We start from the raw sequence: 19,778 nt of genomic DNA on the forward strand, positions 1-19,778 counted from the left end.
ATTTTAATAATATAATTTATGCCTAAATATTGTTTCAACACATAATATTTTAAATACTAATGATATATTTTAAATTTTTCTAACAAAAACTTTAAAATGTATTTATTTGACACAGAACATCTCAGTTCAGACTAGCCACATTTCAAGTTTAGAAAATTCTATCTTGTAGCAAGGAAGTTACTTACTGATTTTTATCATCAAAATTTGTAAGTATTTTTTCTTGAATTTAGAATCATATTTGAAGTTTCAATATCATTGGGAAAGGCAAGTTTTTTCCCTTACATTTTCTTTTTTTCTAAATTACTTTTATTTTTAACTGATATATAAAAACATATATCACATATTAACAGGATACTGTTCATATATACATTACATAATGTTTATATGAAGTTAAACATATTTACCTCTTCAGACATTTATCATTTCTTTATGATTAGAACTTTCAAAATCCGTTCTGCTAGCTTTTTTTTTAAAATGGGTAATACGTGATTGTTATCTATAGTCATAATTCTGTGCAGTAGTACTACAGAGCTTCTTATTCCTTTTTAATTATAACTTAAAGCCCGTTGAAAAATCTTTCTCCATCCTCCCTCCACTCTCCCCATCCTCTGATAACCACCATTCTGTTCTCAACTTCTCTAAAGAAAAGATAGCTTTGATCATTATAAAACCCAACACTTAATGAACCATCTACTGTGTTAAGCATGTTACACTCATTTATTATCTAATGTAAGTCACACAGTAACTTGTTAAGTGTCTGTATCTCTACGTTACATATGAGGAAATTAAGACAGAGAGATTTATTCACCCATATGTGATATATGGATGATAATCGACAGAGCCAAGATTTGAATCAAAGGGTAATTCCTGGGGTGAGGCAGCTCATCACAGCCTAATGAAACTTCCTAGGTTAGCTTGAGTCTCAAGTGAAGTATATTTTAAAAACATTTTTTTAATTTAAAATTAGCATTTAAAAAAATCTTAGGTCTTTGTGTGTGGTATTTTAGAAGATTCTCCTGGCTCAGCTGGTTTGCAACTTTACTAGTAAATAGAAAATATATAGAATACTCTTTGAATTTTTGCATTCTAAACCATGAGTCAAATTTATTTTCAAATAAAAGAATGACAGCTAGGTGTGGTGGCTCACCCTTGTAATCCCCACATTTGGGAGGCCGAGACAGGAGGATCACAGTTTTTGGCTAGCCTCAGCTACTTAGTGAGGTGCTTTGTAACTCAGTGAGACCCTGTTTCAAAATAAAGAATAAAAAATAAGACTGGGACTGTAGCTCGGAGGTAGAGTGCCCCTGGGTTCCATCCCCAGTACCGTGAAAGAAAGAAAAGAAAGAAAAAAGAAAGAAAGAAAGAAAGAAAGAAAGAAAGAAAGAAAGGAAGGAAGGAGAGAAAGAAGGAGGAGGAGGGAGGGAGGGAAAAGAATAGAATGACACTTGTGGATAGGTTTGACAGAGAAGATGTATAGGATAAGGTAGCATTTGGTCTTTGATAATGAAGGTAATAACTGATATAGTTTGGATAGGTAAAAAGAAAGGAGAGCATCTAGGCTAGAACGGACTCAAAATTAATAAGCACCGTGTGAGAGGTTGTCTGAAAAGGACTGGGAAATGATTTTGAATAAGTAGGTAAGGACCAGTGATGCTCAAACCTTGAAAGCCAGGTAGAAGACCCAGTGGCCATTAAAAATTTGAGAAACCGCCGGGCGTGGTGGTGCACACTTGTAATCCCCGCCCTTGGGAGGCGGAGACAGGAGGATCACGCAGGTTGGAAGCCAGCCTCAGCTGGCTTAAGAGACCCTGTTTCCAAATAAAAAATATAAAATAGGTCTGGGAGTATATCCCAGAGGTAGAAGGGCTTCCAGGAACCCCAGTACCACACACACAAAAAAAATTTTTTGAGAAACCTTAGAGAAGTGAAGGAGGGGACCTAACTGAGGGAGATGGGGAGGGGGGGCTTGAAGAGAGAAACACCTCAGTGGACATGATGTACATGTGCAGACTTATCAAAGTCAGTCACTGAGTTGAGCAGGGGAAGGTGTTGAGGGAGAAGGAGTAGGGTGGGAACTGGGGGAGGGCTCAACAAGTGTTGTGTGCGTGAATGCCTGTATCACCCTGAACTTCATCAAGATGTATGATTACAGTGCACCAATTTTAAAAAATTGAGGAAATTGAAACTGGGGAGATGTATATGGAGTAAAGAGGAAGAGGAATAGCAATTTTCATGATGGTTTGGAAAGAGTAGGCAATCAGAGGAATCTGAGACATGCAGAGAAATTTTATAATAATTGTGTAAGTAGACCCCCTTTTGTGGATGTCTTATGTGGAGAGCCAGTTCCAGGTGGCAGATAATCATCAACAGATAGTGCTGGTGTTAAAAATATAATAAATAAGTTACTTGAACATTTGAATCCCCAAAATATAAATTGATGCTATAACTCTATAATCCTGTGATTCCTTTAAAATCCTGTAATTTTACTGGACTACATGATAAAACTTGCTAAATAATTGTGATAAATTGTTTTTATAGTTTAGGTAAACTCAAACTATATTTCAGTAAAATAAATAAGATGATTTTCATCTATAATGCATACCTAAAATATTTTTGGAAAATTATATTTCCCCATCTAGAAATTTATTTCCTCCATTTTTAATCCAAAATACCTGAAAGTTTAATTATTAGTTTATCTTGTTTTATATTATATGAGATATGAAATGCTTGTGATTAATAGTCATATTTCCTTATGTGTTTGGAACTTATCTTCTTTTCTCATGTTCAACAACTAATCTTTAGGTAGGCAGCCTGATTTATTAAGAATATTATACAGCTCTTTCCGCCATCTTTCTGTGCTGCCATAATGGTGCGCATGAATGTCCCGGCTGATGCTCTCAAGAGCATCAACAATGCCAAGAAGAGAGGCAAAGGCCAGGTCCTTATTAGACTGTGCTCCAAAGTCATCGTCGGGTTTCTAACTGTGATGATGAAGCATGGTTACATTGGCTAATTTGAAATCATCAATGACCACAGAGCTGGGAAAATTGTTGTGAACTTCACTGGCAGGTTTAAACAAGTGGCATGATGAGCCCCTGATTTGATGTGCAGCTCAAAGACCTAGGAAAATGGCAGAATAATCTCCTCCCATCCCATCACTTTGGTTTCACTCTGCTGACAACCTCTGCTGGCATCATGGACCAGGAGGAAGCAAGACGGAAACACACAGGAGAGAAAATCCTGGTATTTTTCTAGGGTTGTGAAACATGTACAATAAAAGCCTCTATGGACAGACAAAAAAAATCATACAATTCGTAAAACACTGAAGAATATTCCCTTATATATCTCATGGAACTGATTGAGAGTCCTTACAGCATGGCTACTGGTTTTGCATAGAACTGGAAGCTGTATCCTTTTCTGAATACTAAATATGAAGAGAAATTTCTTGCTTGGCTAGTGATCCAGCCTTGCAGAGATTTTCTTAACAGACTTGTGGAAACTATTTCTTTCTCTCAATAGCAGTTTTTCACATTTTACTGTGACCAGATAACTTATTATAAATGGATTGGGAAGTTCTTCACTACTTCATTTAAAAAAAAAAAAAAAAAAAAACACTGATTCCTTCAGTTTCTGAGGAGTTTTAGAGTAGTGGTGCTATCTGACCTGTGGCAAAAAAAAAAAAAAAAAAAAAATGTACATAGTATTTGTTTTCTGAGAGAACTCTGACTCTAGATTAGCTAATAAAATAACATTCCTACTTTTCCCAATACAAGCAATAAAAGCAGGGCAAAATAACCCCCCCCCAAATTTCAAGGAGACATTAGAAATCTAACAGGGCAGAATTTTGGGAAAGATATGGAAAAGAAATTGAGAGGAAAGCCTGCCTGTGGGGCCACTTTTCCACTCAGATGTCTGCTAAACCTAGAAGACACAAGCAAGAAACCGAGAACGTTAGCAGAATTTTTGACAACCCTGTAAAATAGGGAGATAAAACTTGTAGTCTAGAACCCACCAAAGCTGGAGATGACTCTAGGAAATATTCAATCCACACTTTGGATTGAGACACTGAATGGCCACCACTGGGAGTAAGAATGAACTCTAAGTAGACTGGTCCTCTCAGTGTCTGAAGCTCAACTTCAAGTCATTTTTAATCCTTGAAATTACATTGGGAGCTGGACCTGGTCGTTCACGCTTGTAATCCCAGTACTTGGGAACTTTAGGCAGAAGTGTCACAGGTAATAAGTAGCTGAAGGCCAACTTCAGCTACTTAGTGAGGCCCTCTAAAACTTAGTGAGAAGAGACCCTGTTTCAAAACAAAGAATAAAAAACAGGTCTGGAGGATGTAGCTCTGAGATAGAATGTCCCTGGGATCAATCTCTGGTACTCCCCCAAAAAAAGTTACATTGGGATAATCTCAGATTGCCGGATTTTATATCTGACAATCGTAAAGTATCTTTCAAGGAAGAGAATGTCATCAAAGTTTTAAATTATTTTTATAGATTTTCATATATACTATCCACTACTCAGCTAATAATCATAAAAATGAGATAGTATGGGTGGGAGAAAAGATAAGAAAATTATGGGCATGGAAACATGGGGCTCCATATAATAAATGTATCAGAAATACTTTTTAAGTGTTTTATGTATTCTATGAGATATTTATTTATTTATTTACTTATTTATGCTTCTGGGGATTAAATCCAGGAGCATTCTGTCTCTGGCTTATACCCTCAGTCTTTTTTAGTTTTTAATCTTAAAACAGATTCTCACTAGGTTGCTGAAAATCTCACTATTGCTGAGGCTGGTCTTGAACCTTCAATCCTCCTGTCTCGGCTTCCCACAGGCATGTGTCACCATGACCAGCTGAGATTTTTTTTAAAGACTAGAATATTTTAAGAGAACTTGAAAATACCACTATGAACCAAGTAAAAAATCCAAGAACTGAAATTTAATGCTTAACAGATGAGTGGACTGGCCATTTATTGCTGTGTAGCAGATCACCCAAGGCCTAGTTACTCAAGGCAGCAGTAATCATTTAACCTTTCTCATAGTTTCTGAGTCAAGATTGAAGTATGTAATTGGGCCCATTCTTTTTGGAGGTCTTTCCTGAAGCTGTTGTCAGATCTCAGCAGGGACAGGCTCCTAGAAACTTCACCAGGACTGGAGCAACCTGAAGGGGACTCACTCAGTGGTTGGTTCCTTGTGATGTGAACTTCCCTGGGAAGTAGGGGCTGTCTGAGTGGCCTCATGACACAGTGGCTGGATTCCCCCACTACTGTAAATCCAAGCAAGCAAAGCAAAATCTACAGAGCCTTTGGTGACCTCCCGTCAAAAGTGACGCACTGCCACTTACACCATGTCCACTGGCCACACAGTCATCCCTGAGCCACTGCGAGAAGACACTACTCAAGTATCTGAATACTGAATGATACCGTGATTTACCAAACCAGAGATGAGATGTAGAAAAGAGGAAATTAGGGGGGGAAGGAATTAATAAATGGAACAAGATACAAAGAACCAAAGATTAGAAAACTCACAGGAGGGAATACAGTATATACTGGATTTTCAAAAGAGAGAAGAGAGAGGCAAAAAACAGTATTAGAAGATACATTAACTATGAATCTTCCAAAACCAGTGAAAAAATACCAAGGTACAAATCTAAGAAACTCTGTTAATTCCAAATTAGGATAAGAGATAATACAAAGTCATAGTCTCTCCTATACTCTATGCACATAAAATTGGTCTGTATTGAATTTTTTTAAGCCTCTGAAGACAGTATTGTTTGTTTGAACAGGGCTTTTTTTTATTTTGGAAAAATTCTGCCTTGATATGATATGAGATTTTTGCACTGTTAAATTGTTGATTGCTTTAGTCCTTGGTAACTAGCCTTTGGATTAGCCTTAAATACCATAAAGATGAAAAATATACATTATAAGAGAGATTAAAATTCCACTTTAATGTTATCCAGCTCTGTAGCATTCAACTATTACTATCTGGTATTTTCATAAATATAGAAAGCAGCAAGAGTTAAAATTCATAAAAATTATTTTGGAGTATTAAGATCCCATCAGTATATTTCTTTTAATGCTATGGTGTATTTGTGCTATATTAGGGTTAAATATATCATTATGGAATCCAAGCCTTTAAAAATGTATCATATGTGTACAGCATTAGTAATTACATATTTTAATCAACACACATACCATACCTTGATTGTGTTATATCAGTAGAAGTTAACATGATATATAACTGGCTGGTTTGTTTAGAAAAACTGCCTGTTTGCATTTACTAGTTGCTTTTAGTAAGTATTCATTGCTTTTACAGAAAAACTGCCTGTTTTCATTTATTAGTTGATTTTAGTAAGTATTTGTTGCTTTTACTAGTTTGTCTTAGCAAGTATTTAAAATAACAGGATTCACTAGTAGTAATTCTGGTTAACAAATTCCCTAAATGTTGGTATCAATTGTGAAATGGCAGATGCTGTCTATTTAGAGATGGAACATTGTTCTTGTTCATGATGGGTAGGGGCATCTATCTTCAAATGTCACTTTAGTGGCTGTCATACGGTCATAACTACCTAAAATCAAATTAAATCCATCATCTCTTAGACCAGTGCTATGGTTTAAGTGTTGAATGTCTCCTAAAGTATCATTTGTTAAAAAGTATTAGCCCCCAGCATGGTGCTCCTGCAAAGTGGGTCTAGTGGTAGATCGTTAGGTCATTGCTATTGTGCCCTTGAAAAGAGGAGCCTGGCCCTTTCCTCGTCAATGCTTGTCCATGAAGGGAGTAGTTTTTTCCACCACATGTTCCTGCCACAATGTGCTCCTTTATCAAAGGCCCAAAGTAATGGGACTAACAGATTATGGACTAGAACCTCCTAAACTGTGAGCTAGAACGAACCTTTTGTCTTAATAAGGTGATTATCTCAGGTATTTAGTATAGTTACAGAAAGCTGACTAAAACAACTAGTCTCTTTTGTCTAAAATGAAATCCTTAAATGAATTCAGTGTTTCTGCAGATATAAAAGCCTTTTAAGTAAATATCTTAAGTCAGTTCTAGTTGTTAAACAATATGATTATATTTGTTTCTTCAGAATTTAAATAAAATCTGGGCATATAAGGCATCCATGTCACATCTTTTATTTCAAAATTTGTAACAGATTTGACTCACTTTGTTTGAGTGACTTCATTACAGAGATGAACTTATCCCTAGACTAGGCCACCAGCTTTACTGTGCAAAGGCAAAGGTTCAGAAGTAATGTTGTTTGTAAAGATGTAGTTTGAAAAAGTGAGAGAGAAAAAAAAAGATGCTTCTACAGTTGAAGGAAAGTAATCTTTCTTAGAAATTAAAATATATTGTTACTGTTAGGGATTATGATACCTTATTACCTAGGACCACAATTAAATAAATCCACAATTATTTATGAAGGATATGAAATCCATACAGTATGTATATGATATAGTTACACTATATATGCAATATTTTCCAGATATGTGTTTATCCTTTTAACTGAAAGAAAAGAATTGGTTTCACATGGATAACAATTTTAAATCTTCTTCCTTGCCATATAACTGAAGCTTCGAGTTTATTTCTTAGTGCTACTATAGCATCTTTCCAGGCACATTCTGCTCTGGCTTTTCATGGCACAGATATTTGGTGTAGTTAATATCAATCTGCCCAATTTGTTTAATAGGTGTCAGAACTGGACATGTAGTTTTATGACAAGCTAGCCAACACATAAGGAACACACATCTAGGTGATTCTCTGTGCTGAGGCTGATTGGAAATTTGATCCTGGCTCCAAAGGGCTCTAGTAATAACCAAACTCTATTCTCCATGGGCGAGATTTGGCCATACCCAATCAGAACACCTTTACTGATCTCTCACTTGGCAGGACAGGTTCTGCCCCCTAGTGGACTCCCCCAGGGCCAGGGCTGTGGCTCTGCTCATCAGCACCACAGCTGAGCTCAAGTCCTCAATTGCCTGCCAGCCAGGCTGCTCTTGCCCACACTGCCACCAGTGCTGGAACCAAAGCATGAGAGAGCAGGAGGGAAGTAGGTTCTGGTGGAAAATCTTCAAAACCAAAACAAACAAAATCACAGGAAAGTGATTGGCTCCCACTTAAAACAGCAACTCAGGATTACCCTGCATGAGGCAAGGGAAGGATGTCTGGCTTCGGACTTTGTGGAGGCTGCCTGGGTCCCTGTTCTCAGCCTCTATGCCCTCCCTTCCTGGAGCCCTCTGAACACTGAGTTCAGAACGTTTTTCATTGTCTTGCCTGAGCCTCTCAACAACACTGTGAGGAGTGTGTATCACCAAATTGCTTGAAGCTGCCCAACTTGGGGGCTGGAGCTTGTGCTCAGATCTTACCCCTCTGACCCACACATACACTCTTTATTTTGCCATACTTCTTCCCTGGTATTTTTCAGCCTGCCTTCTCCATCCACTCTTTTCCTCTGTCCTTCATCCTTTCTGGTCCCAGAAGGTGGGACTCAGGAAGATGAATAACTTGACCAAGATTACAAAGTAAGTGTGGGAGCTGTACTTCAAACCCAGATCCATGGACTCCCAAACCTTCCCTTGTCTTACTATGGCATGCTTCTTCAGAAATAAATCATTCTGGATGCAAATGCCAGACATCCCACTTACCTTATGCCTTTGGGCAAGTCACTGCACTTCTTTGGTTGTCGTCACCTATAGATCAGGATAATGATAACTACCCCACATGAGGCAGTTATGTTAAATGACTGAGCTGTACAAAATACTTAGCTCAAGGTCTGCCCTAGTAAATATTACTCTGCCTTACTTTCTTAGCAAAATGGGAATAACTAACAAAGTGAAAACTGCCAGGCAATGTAAGCTGCCCTGGCTTTGATCACGTGTGATGCCTTGGTCAAAAGAGTCCTCCCTTCTGTATTTTATTTTCAGTTGTTATTAAACAATGCTACACATTGTTCAGCAATGTACCTATATAGCTATGTGGACTGTAGCAGAGTGATCAATAGTGTGAGCTATAAAATAGTCAAATCAGCTTTGCCAGTAATTGCTGTCCAACCTTGGGCTAACTGCCTACCTTGCTGAGCCTCAGTTTCCTTATTGAAGAAGCGTATACATGTGTGGAAATGGTAGTGCCTAATTGGCAGGATTGTAATAGGGACTAAATTAGATGGTATATGTAAAATATTTAGTATTGTTCTTCCAGAAAACATGAACTAAATAAATGATAATGGTTATTACTATTACTAGTGCTATGGTTATTTTTTTATACTCTTGGGCTAAAAATTTTTGGAAGAAACACTCCCAAGACTCTCTCATACCATTGTAAGGGGACCCTGTTCTTGAAGAATGCTGGTTGCCTTCATAGTTTGATAAATGCAATAATCAGTGACTTATATGTGGATAAACTGTTTTTCTTTTACACTGGAGCTGATAGTAATGCAGGCAATGTTTTATGTATCCCACAACACCCTTGAATAAAATGCCACTTCCTCAGGAACAGCTAGAAATACCGATGCTAATTTTTCCTGTGCTCAGGAAAAGCAAGAGCGCTCCTGCTGCAAAGGGCTGGAAGGAGCTCTCCAGAAACATTATGTCATCCTAATTTGCACTGCCAAGGGATGAGCTCATCGGGGCGGGGTCTCACGGGGCTGCAGCTGTGCCAGTTCCTCACTTGTATGATATGCGTCCTCCAAGCTCCTCTCCCTCGCTACCTCCTCCATCCACCCCCTGCCTGCCTGCGCCAAACAAGAGGCACTGCATGATGAATTATTTAAAACCCGAAGCGAACTCCTGCAAAATATAACCAGGCATCAGAAGGCACACACACAAAAAAGCAAACTGTGCATTTTGGTTATTTTGTATTTTTTTAAGCAGTTGCAGAATTGCTGTTATCAATGAGAAGAGACTTCTGTTGCTTCTCTTTGCTTCTACTTCTTTGTCTGAGAACAGTATGTTTCCCCTCTTCTACTTAAAATAACAGCATGATCTATGAATGAACCGATGCTGGGTCTGAGCTGGTCACAGGTCTGTCCCTGAGCTAAATGGCTGTGGCAAGGGAAAAATATGTGAGTGAATTTTCACATTCTTTTCATTATAATGTGTATTATGAATATCTTTCTTTAAACTGTTGCCATTTTACCTAGGCAGTATAGGTAGTGATTGAAGTCAGGCAAGCTGGATCCTAACACAGATGTGTGTACAGTCTTTGTGACAGAATTGTGTTACTTTTCCAAGTCTTAGTTTCTCCATCTGTAAAATGGAGATCAAGCCAAGATCAAGAGATTGTTGCAAACTTTAAATGAATATTGCATGGTCATCGTTAAGCATAGTGCCTGGTCTTTAGCATGTCCTTAATGAATGAGTCATCTTTAATAAGATACCCATACTCAACTGCTTAATAACCATATGGGGGTGGGAGAGGGAGAGGGGAAGGGTTTTACCATGAATTAAAAGGAAAATGTAAAGGATACTTTGAGGAAATTATTCATTCATGAAAAAGTCCTGCTTTGTTTTACCTTTTATTATAGAAATCTTCAAATATACACTGAACCAAATCATATACTGATATCCTCATACTCATCACCCCACTTCAACTCTTATCAACATTCAGGCAGCTTTATTTCATCTACTCCCCATTCCTTTTTTTAAGTGAGGTATTTTAAGAACATATTCCAGACATTATATCATTACACCCATAATACTTGAGTATGTACCTCCAAAAGAAAATACTTTTATTTTAAACTTAACCACAGTTGTTCTTGATAGCCACAACCTTAAAGTAGTTCCTCATTAGCATCTAATGTCCACTTCATCTTGAAAGTTCTCCAATTATTCAAATATGTCTTTTTATAACTTTTTTTTTAAATCACAGGTACAGGATAATTTCCCCCATGCTTACATTTTTTGTTAAAAAAAAAAAAAGATTCCTAAACACGTATGTCATGGGAATTCTTGCTTTATCGGAGCTGAATTCAACCTGATTTTAAAAAAGAAGCACTATCTGATTATATGCCATTTTCAATATGATCCACATAAAAATACAAAAATATAATATGCAACAAAAATTAAAAAACAGTGGTATTTATGCAGTAGAAAAAGCAAAACTGCTAATTTGTTTTTATCATTGTTAATCTGAATGATTTGTTTTAAAGTAAGAGGTTCTGTACTCGTTAGAATAATGAATAAATAATGTGTTAGTTTTTTAACCATTAATTTTACATCTGTGATTCAAATTTTCAGTATTTCAGTGTGCTCTTTTTCTGAATATATGACGTTAAATCTTATTCAAATCAATGCATATTGTATACTTAAGATAGTAATTTATTGGTCCATTCCTTGCTGTAGATATTCATTAGTTTGTTTTATCTTAGATTTAATGTGCTTGTGAATCACTGCCTGCATTTGAAATACATCTAGAAAATAATGTTCAGTATTGCCAATAGCTGTTCGTTTAAGTGTGAACATATAATTTATCTTGTAGAAAATACTTCTCTTTCTATTTAAAGAAAATGGTTCGAGATGTGTTTGGAACTCATATAACCAATATTAATAGTAAGACTCCAGGGAGAGAGGAGTTAGGTCCATAAAAATTTATATATACATTCTACATTTCATAAAAGATATTGTCTGTGTTTCATTGCTAAACATAAGTTTAAAGGATGACATCATATTCTTCTGTGACAAACCAAGGTCATTCAAAAGCCTCTGGCAGGGCCCCAGTTACTTTCCTAACAGTGTTTCCTGTAAGGTCCCCTTTTCCCCAAACCCTGCACACATGTGATTCTCCCTACATTGGGCAACTTGCCATTCTCTGTTTTCTTGTCCCGATTCTTGTTCTCAAGAATTTACATAGACTTAAGGTGATGGTTGCTGAATTTAGTAGATAAAAATACTTGCTTAAATTTGAATGTCACATAAACACTGCTTATACATGTTTGTATATGCCCTGAGTATTACATGGAATATATAAAATTTTTATTTATAGTTTCTCTGAAATTTGAATCTCACTGGGAGTCCAGAGTTTTATCTGGCAATCCTATCCTAAGCAAACCTTTCAGGATTTGGCTTTTCTTCCAGAAAACCTTTCCCGGGACCCTTCTGCCCCACCATTATAGCACTTTGCCAGAACCTCTAATAAAATGAATTAAGTACCAGGTATTTCAGAGAAGTGGCATGTATGTATCTACCTACTATTTTGTAACACAAACATCATGTCTTATTCCTGAAGTCCTGGGATTTTGCTTTTGCACATGGGAGAAGTAGGAGGTATCTAAAAGTAGACACACAGCAGAACACAAAGGGCTTTATAAACCACACTGAGAAATGTGAATTTAAATGATAAACAGTGGAGGGCGATTGGAAATTTTTCAGAACTGGGATAGCATGATCTCACTCAGCTTCTGAAACAACTGCTTGTATGGCATTGTGAAGAGAAAATGGGGTAGAAACCAGGCCAGGGAGAACAGGTAAGAGGTTATTGTTAGCTGGGCTCTGTGGAACATGTCTATAATACCAGGTACTCAGGAAGCTGAAGCAGGAGGAACAAAAGTGTGCGGCCAGCCTGGGGAACATAGAGACATGCTGCTGTCCCAAAAGAAAAAAAGAAGCTATTGTTTGGAAAATCAGTACTTAACAGAGGTGGTAGAAAATCAAAATCGGACCAAGATTTTAGTGTTTTTCCTGAAGTAAGATTAATAGAAGCCAGGCGTGGTGGCACACGCTTGTAATCCCAGCATTTGGGAGGCTGAGACAGGAGGATCATGGTTCACAGCTTCAGCTACTTAGGCCATTTGCAACTCAGTGAGACCCTGTTTCAAAATAAAGAATAAAAAATAGGACTGTGAGTGTAGCTCGGAGGTAGAATGCCCCTGGGTTCCATCCCCGGTACTGGGGAGGTGGGGGGAGGATCAATAGAACATTGAATTGATTGGGTGTAAGAGCTTAAGATGAGGAGCAAGGCCTAGAAAACTCCTGGGTTTCTGGATTCTACAAATGTTTAATGAAGGTTTCACTAATGACAAGTAGGAACTCAGTTTTAGATGGTCTGGACAGGAGAGATATTTGGTAGAATCATCAGTGAGTATTGAGAGTTAAATCCATGATGATGAGGCAGGCATGGTGACACACGCTTATAATCCCAGTGCTTGGGAGGCTGAGACAGAAGGATTGCAGGTTCGAAGCCCGACTCACCTACTTAATGAGACTCAGCAATTTAGTGAGACCTTGTTTCCAAATAAAATATAAAATAGGTCTGGGAGTGTAGCTGGAAGGTAGAAAGTCCCTGGGTTCCATTCCTAGTACCACAAATAATAATAGTAATCTGTGATAATGGATGAAGCTAGAGAGGGACCTGAGAAGTGCCATTTTGCAGATAGGTATTTATCATAAGTAAACTAAAGAAAATGTATGTGATCAAATGACCTCAAACCCAGCATCAACTTGGAAAAGGGTATTGAGTCATTAATATGACCTTGCTATTCTATATCCAGAGTGTTTTTATAAATAGAAAGTGTCATGGATTTTGATTTACTATTGACACCATCCTCGACTCATCCTTGACTCTCTAAATGTATATCTCTTAACCCCTTCTGACTGCCTCCTTCATATTTCATCAGACTTTACTAAAGACTAATCTAATATAGGGGATAAACTACTTTGATTTGAAAGGAAGAAAAATAACTACAAAAAATCCAATACTACTGGTAATTATTAATGATGGCATATTACTTAAAAGTAATTCCTTCTAAGAATCTTCAAAGCAGCACAATTTTATGTACTTGCACAAAGATAATACAGGGTCTTTCAGGAGGCTTGGAATGGTTTGGAAGTAGAAAAGTTGATGATAACTAGTGTTTGAGCCACTACCAAATAGCATTTCCCTCATATCCAGTGATGAGAAAGGTCTATAGAAACATTAAAACAGAAGATCATCTATTTACCACCTCGGAAGAACAACTGTTTCCCATTCCACTGCTTAAAGCTCACAGACAACAAGCTACTTCCTGCATCAGTAACCTTCAAATCCTTGCCCAGGAATCTTCCACAAGAACTTAGAAAACAATACATACTCTCACATCTTAAAGCTGACCTCAGGTTTTGCACTTTAGACCTAAATAGTTGCAAAGAATGTAATATTAATATTTTTTTCAGATTGAACTTTATTTTTTTAATTTTTATTGGTGCACTGTATTCATACATCATAATGGGATAAAAACATGTGTAGACATACATGCACACATCGCCCAGTTAGCCTCTACCCAGCCCCCACCCCATTCCCTCCCCATCCCCCCTTCCCATGCTTGGCTTAGTGGTTGACATCTAATATTATAGCAATTTATCCAAAATTAACAATGATAATCTCACATAACAGATTCATCTGTCTGATATCAAACTTTTGATCACTTAGAGATAACATTTCAGTATTTCTTTTTGCTTTCTTAACAGACGATATTTTTTTCTTTATTTTTAAGGTAAAATTATCGTACATTTTTTTTCAGAAAAAGTCTATCCTAACATGAAATATGAACTCTAAATACCCAAAACAATCTCGTAAAAGAACAAAGCTAGAAGACGTACATTTTCTGGTTTCAAACATTATAGAACTACAATAATTGAAACAGTGTAGTACTGCTATAAAGGCAGATATATAAACCAGTGGAGTAAAATAAAAAGCCTAGAAATAAATTCTTCCATATGTGGTCAAGTTATTTTTGACAAAGTTTCCAAGAACATTTGGTGAAGGAAATAATAATCTTTTCACTACATATCATTGAAAAATAATAATTACATGAAAAAGAATAAGATTGGACCTTTACCTAACACCATACACAAATATTAACTCAAAATAGATAAAAGACCTAAATGTAAATCTTAAGACTATAAACTTTTAGAAGAAAACCTGGGTCATAACACTTCACAACATTGAAATTGGTAGTGATTTCTTGGATATGATTTCAAAGGCACAGGCAACAAAAGAATAAACAAACTTCCTAAAAAATAAAAAAATATTATACATGCAAAGACAATGTAAACAGAGTTAAAAGTTACTCATAGAATGGGATAAAATATTTCCAAATGCTATATCTGAAGGTATATTAATATTCCAAATAGAAATCCCAAAAATTAGCAACAATAAAAGCAAACAGTACAATTTAGAAATAGGTAAAAGACTGAAATAAATAATGAATCTCCAAAGATTTTAACCAATAAACACATGAATATATTCTTTGCTTAGTTGTCTGCTGGATGGAAAATATTGTTTATCTGGTTCTGGTGTGTATTACCTATTTCTTCTTTGTAGTTAATCTCTTTGAGTATTTTCTCTAGCGCTCGTTTTGAAGACATAAAATCCTTGAGTATCTGTTTGTCATGGAAGCTTCTTATTTCCCCATCTAATTTGATAGAAAGTTTTGCTGGATAGGAAATTTTTGGCTGGAAGTTGTTTTCTTTCAGAGTTGGGAATATGTTACTCCAAGCCCTTCTGGCTCTCATGACTTGGTTTGGGAAGTCTGGAGTGATTCTAATTGGTTTGCCTCTGAATGTCACTTGGCCCTTTGTTTTTGTTGCCTTTAAGATTCTCTGCTTGGCTTCCACATTGGTCATTTTGACAATTATGTGGCGTGGGGATCATCTTCTCTGATCCTGTCTAAAGGGAGTTCTATAAGTTTCCTGGACCTGTGTATCGACCTCTTGCTGTATGTTTGGAAAATTTTCTGCTATTATTTCTTTGAAAAGATTATTGATCCCTTTGGTTTCACCTTCTTTTCCCTCCTTTATTCTGATTATTTTTAGGTTAGCTCTCTTAAAATGGGCCCATATTTCTTCAATGTCAGATTCCTGCAGTCTGATTTTTTTCTAAGTTATAAATTATGCGTTCGTATTTGGAGTGATCATCTTCTAGGAGCGAGATTCTATTCTCCATGTGGTCTAATCGATTGTTTATACTTTGAATTGATGCCTTTACCTCAATGATCGCTTCCTTTATTTCTTTTAGACTCTCTCTAAATTCTTTTTGAAAGTCCTGTATTATTTCTATAGTTATATTCCTGATTTGATCTTCTGGAGATCTCTGAATTTCTGTGTTATCAGGTTCTGATAATATAAAGTTGTGGGCATTCATTGCCCTATTGTTGTTCCTCTTTCCCATGATTTCAGAATTTTGTGTCATCCTTGGGTCACTACGACTTCACTTAGGGTGCTCTTTATCTCGAGTCTGTTGTAATCTCAGCTGCCACTACTTCTTTACTGGGTTGTATCACAAAGTCTTATACCCAGGAAGCTAATTGAGGCTGCACAAGATTGTGGGGGTGCCAGGCTGGGTGTTTGCCCACGAGGAGCTGCAACTAGGGTGTGGCATCTCTGCCACAGCTACTCCTTCACTGGGTTAGACTGCAAAATATCTGGCCCAAGGAGATTATCACAGCTACACAAGTCCCTGGGAGTACAGTACAGAGATCTCCTTTAGGGACCACAATTACACTCATGGTTATTGTGCACGCAGATCTGGAGCTGTGGTGGGGTGCAGTGAACTCGCTGTCGCTGCTGGTAATATGGTGCCACTGTGACGCCCTTGGCCATGAGGCTGGCGTATTTATTTTCTGGTTTTGAGCTCCGTTCTGAGTCCCTGGAAGGCATGATGAGCTTGGCCACTGGGAGTAAGACGTTCATTGCGCTGAAAGAACTGCTGAATTACACCCGAATGATCCGCATCTGCTCACTTCAGTTCCTTGCTTACCTTTCCTCTCTGGAGCCTGGTGCTGTGAGGGAAGATGGCACTGGTGCGACTCCGCTTCTGCATTGCAGGCTTAATTTCTGGTCTCTGGTTGTTCTTCTGGTCTTTTTTTTCCTCTGTCCCTTGTGTTTACATCTTTTATTTCTCTGCTGATGGTATTTTCTGGCTGTGAAAAGCGCTGATTTTGTGGCAACAGAGATCGAGTTTTAGCAGGACTTGTAAACACTGCTTTTCTCGGTTGCCATCTTCCCAGAAGTCAATATTTTATTTATAAAATCTGTAGCATCACATTCCAATGGAATCTAAATATGTAGGAACTCAATACCCACCATCATCTACTTTTTTTGTGTGTATAATACTACACTCCCATCCCTATTTATTTTTATGTTGAAGCAAGATCTTGCTAAGTTACTGCACACTGGCCTCAAGCTTGTGGTCTTCCTGTTTCAGCCTCCCAAGTACTGGAATTACAAGAGTGCACCACTGCACCTGGCTTCGTGTGTGTGTGTGTGTGTGTGTGTGTGTGTGTGTGTGTGTGTGTGTTTTACTGGGGATTGAACCCAGGAGCATTCTGCTCTGAGCTATACCCTGAGCCCTATTTCTTTTTATTTTGAAACAGGGTCTCACTAAGTCACACAAGGCCTTGCTAAGATGCTGAGGCTGGTTGCAAACCTGTGATCCTTGTGTCTCAGCCTCCCTTCAGCCACTTTTTAACTGGAAAATTTTTTATTTTTCTTTTCTAACTTGTTAACTCTTTTTCTACTCAACATTCTCCATAGAACTTTTTTCCAGTGTGTGTGTGTGTGTGTGTGTGTGTGTGTGTGTGTGTGTGTAAATAGATTTTTATTGATTACCTTATTATACCTCTAAAATATATTTATTAATTTAAAATAAATATTTTTGCATTTCCTTTGACCATAATAATTCAGACTGCTACCCACTTTTTTCTGGTAGGAGTTATACTTAAAGTTATAAGTAGGGTATTCATTAAAAGTTTTAATCAGCAACTGAATATAAAAAAATTAAAGTCTTTAAACCACATCTCTTAAGATTGAGGGACATTTTTTAGCTGGATGTGATGGTGCGCACTTGAAATCTCAATATTTGGGAGGCGGAGACAGGAGGATCCATTTTCACAGACAGCCTCAGCTACTTAGTGAGGCACTCTGCAATTCATGAGACCCTGCTTCAAAATAAGGGGAAAAAATCTGGCTGTGGGTATACCTCGGAGGTACAGTGCCCCTGGGTTCAATTTCCAGCAACACACACACACACACACACAAAAAAAAAAAAAAAAAAAAAAAAATTTTCACATATCTATGGATGAATATTACATGTTACTAGGGAAATGAAAGCTTTCTATTGGCTTTTTGTCCCCCTCAGTTCCCCATGGCTTGGACAGCTCTTGCTGCTTCTGATACCACTGCTATGGCTCAGAAAGAAAAAGATCACCAGCATTGGAGAATGATCTCTTTCCCTAGCCAGATGCTTAGCCTCCTCCATGCAAGTTGTTGGAATAGAGCATACTGGACTAATAACACTAAGTGGTTCATGTAGGAAGGACACCATAGATACTGTGGCTCTAACTTGTCTCGAATATTCACCTCATCCCTTAGCATTGCCTGTGTATAAACATTTCTGAAAAAAAAGTGAAGAAGTTCACTTTTAATCCACATGACCTTTGCTGTCAAACTTTGAGCAGAGGTATGAAAATGGAAGAGGCTTTCTGGTTGGAAGTACCTACTGTAGGCTGACTTCCAGTGGAGATGGGGCACAGAAATATAAATCTCTCAGCCTCCAAGTCAACCTAGGCTGAGGCTGATACCCAAGTAGGCACATTATCAATGGGAGGCAGTGGCGTTCTGAAAGATGTATGGATTTGATGTGAAATTTCAATCCTGGCTTTGTGATCTAATAGCTCTGTGACCTTGGCCAAATTTAATATCTCTAAAGCTCTTTCCTTTTCTCATGGTGTTATGATGAGGAAAAAGTGTGACAGCATGTATAGAATACTCGACCATTGACAGCATTCATCCTATCAGTCCTGGCTCTTTGCATTTCAAGTAAATTAAATGACTTCCTGATGTTATACCACTGGTTAAGTGGAATCCCATCCAAAGCTAGGAGGCAAAATTTTTAAAAATCTTTTATTGGTGCATTGTACTTATATGTCTTAATGGGATAAAAGATGGTGGAGACATACACGCACACATCACCCGGTTAGCCCTTACCCAATTACCACCCCATTCCCTTCCCTCCCTTCTTCCCAGACTTGGCTTAGTGATTAATATGTTTGTTTAAATACATCGGGTGCTTCAGAGTTTCCCTCTTCCCCTCTCCCATCCCCTCAGTTAGGTCACCTTATTTGCTCATTCATAGAATTTCCTTCTTCATACCAAGTTCCTCCTGTTACCCATTTCTCCCTAGCTTTCGCATATTAGGGAAAGCATCCGATTTTTTGTTTTTTGTGACTGATTAATCTCACCTAGGAGGCATGTTTGGTTCTCAGGCTGGAGAATGTTCATTTCTCATGTGCTTAGAAACCTGTTTTGCCCACTGGAACACTGACCTGCTTTCTCCCAGCCCTCAGCTCCTCACACATTACCTAAAGATGTAGTAACAGACATCCATGTTAAACATCCATGAATTAGCTGAAATTCTTGGTTAAAAAGAAAGAAAATGAGCCAGGCGTGGTGGCACACACTTGTAATCCCAGAATTCGGGAGGCTGAGACCCGAGGATCGCAGTTTGCGGACAGCCTCAGCTACTTAGTGAGGCCCTCTGCAACTCAGTGAGACCCAGTTTCAAAATAAAGAATAAAAAATAGGGCAGGGGCTGTAGCTCAGAGGTCGAATGTCCCTGGGTTCCATCCCAGAAAAAGACGAAGGGAGGAAGGAAGTAAGGATCGACCCCAAAAAAAGATTTATGGGAACCGAATTTCCAAGTACATGTGAAAGACCTCAAATCTGCTGTTTATGAGTATCAACTCCTTTGTCCTAGCCCCTAAAAGCTTTGTGATAATTGACTTATGTCACATTTTGAAGAGTAAC

At 37.7% G+C, this 19,778-nt stretch overlaps 1 protein-coding gene and 1 pseudogene across 2 annotated transcripts in view; both read left to right on the top strand.

The window, feature by feature from the left end:
- The window catches only part of ZNF704 (zinc finger protein 704), a gene marked incomplete at both ends in the record, with an annotated part of 227,770 nt that overhangs the window by 129,062 nt on the left and 78,930 nt on the right, over positions 1–19,778 (top strand). The window lies entirely within an intron of this gene.
- Positions 2,843–3,255, top strand: LOC308262599 (small ribosomal subunit protein uS8-like; annotated as a pseudogene). Its single transcript has one exon. The product of its transcript is annotated as a small ribosomal subunit protein uS8-like (transcript).

Source organism: Muscardinus avellanarius, assembly GCF_963383645.1.
Source record: "Muscardinus avellanarius genome assembly, chromosome: 4".
In the NCBI taxonomy this organism is placed as follows: Eukaryota; Metazoa; Chordata; class Mammalia; order Rodentia; family Gliridae; genus Muscardinus; species Muscardinus avellanarius.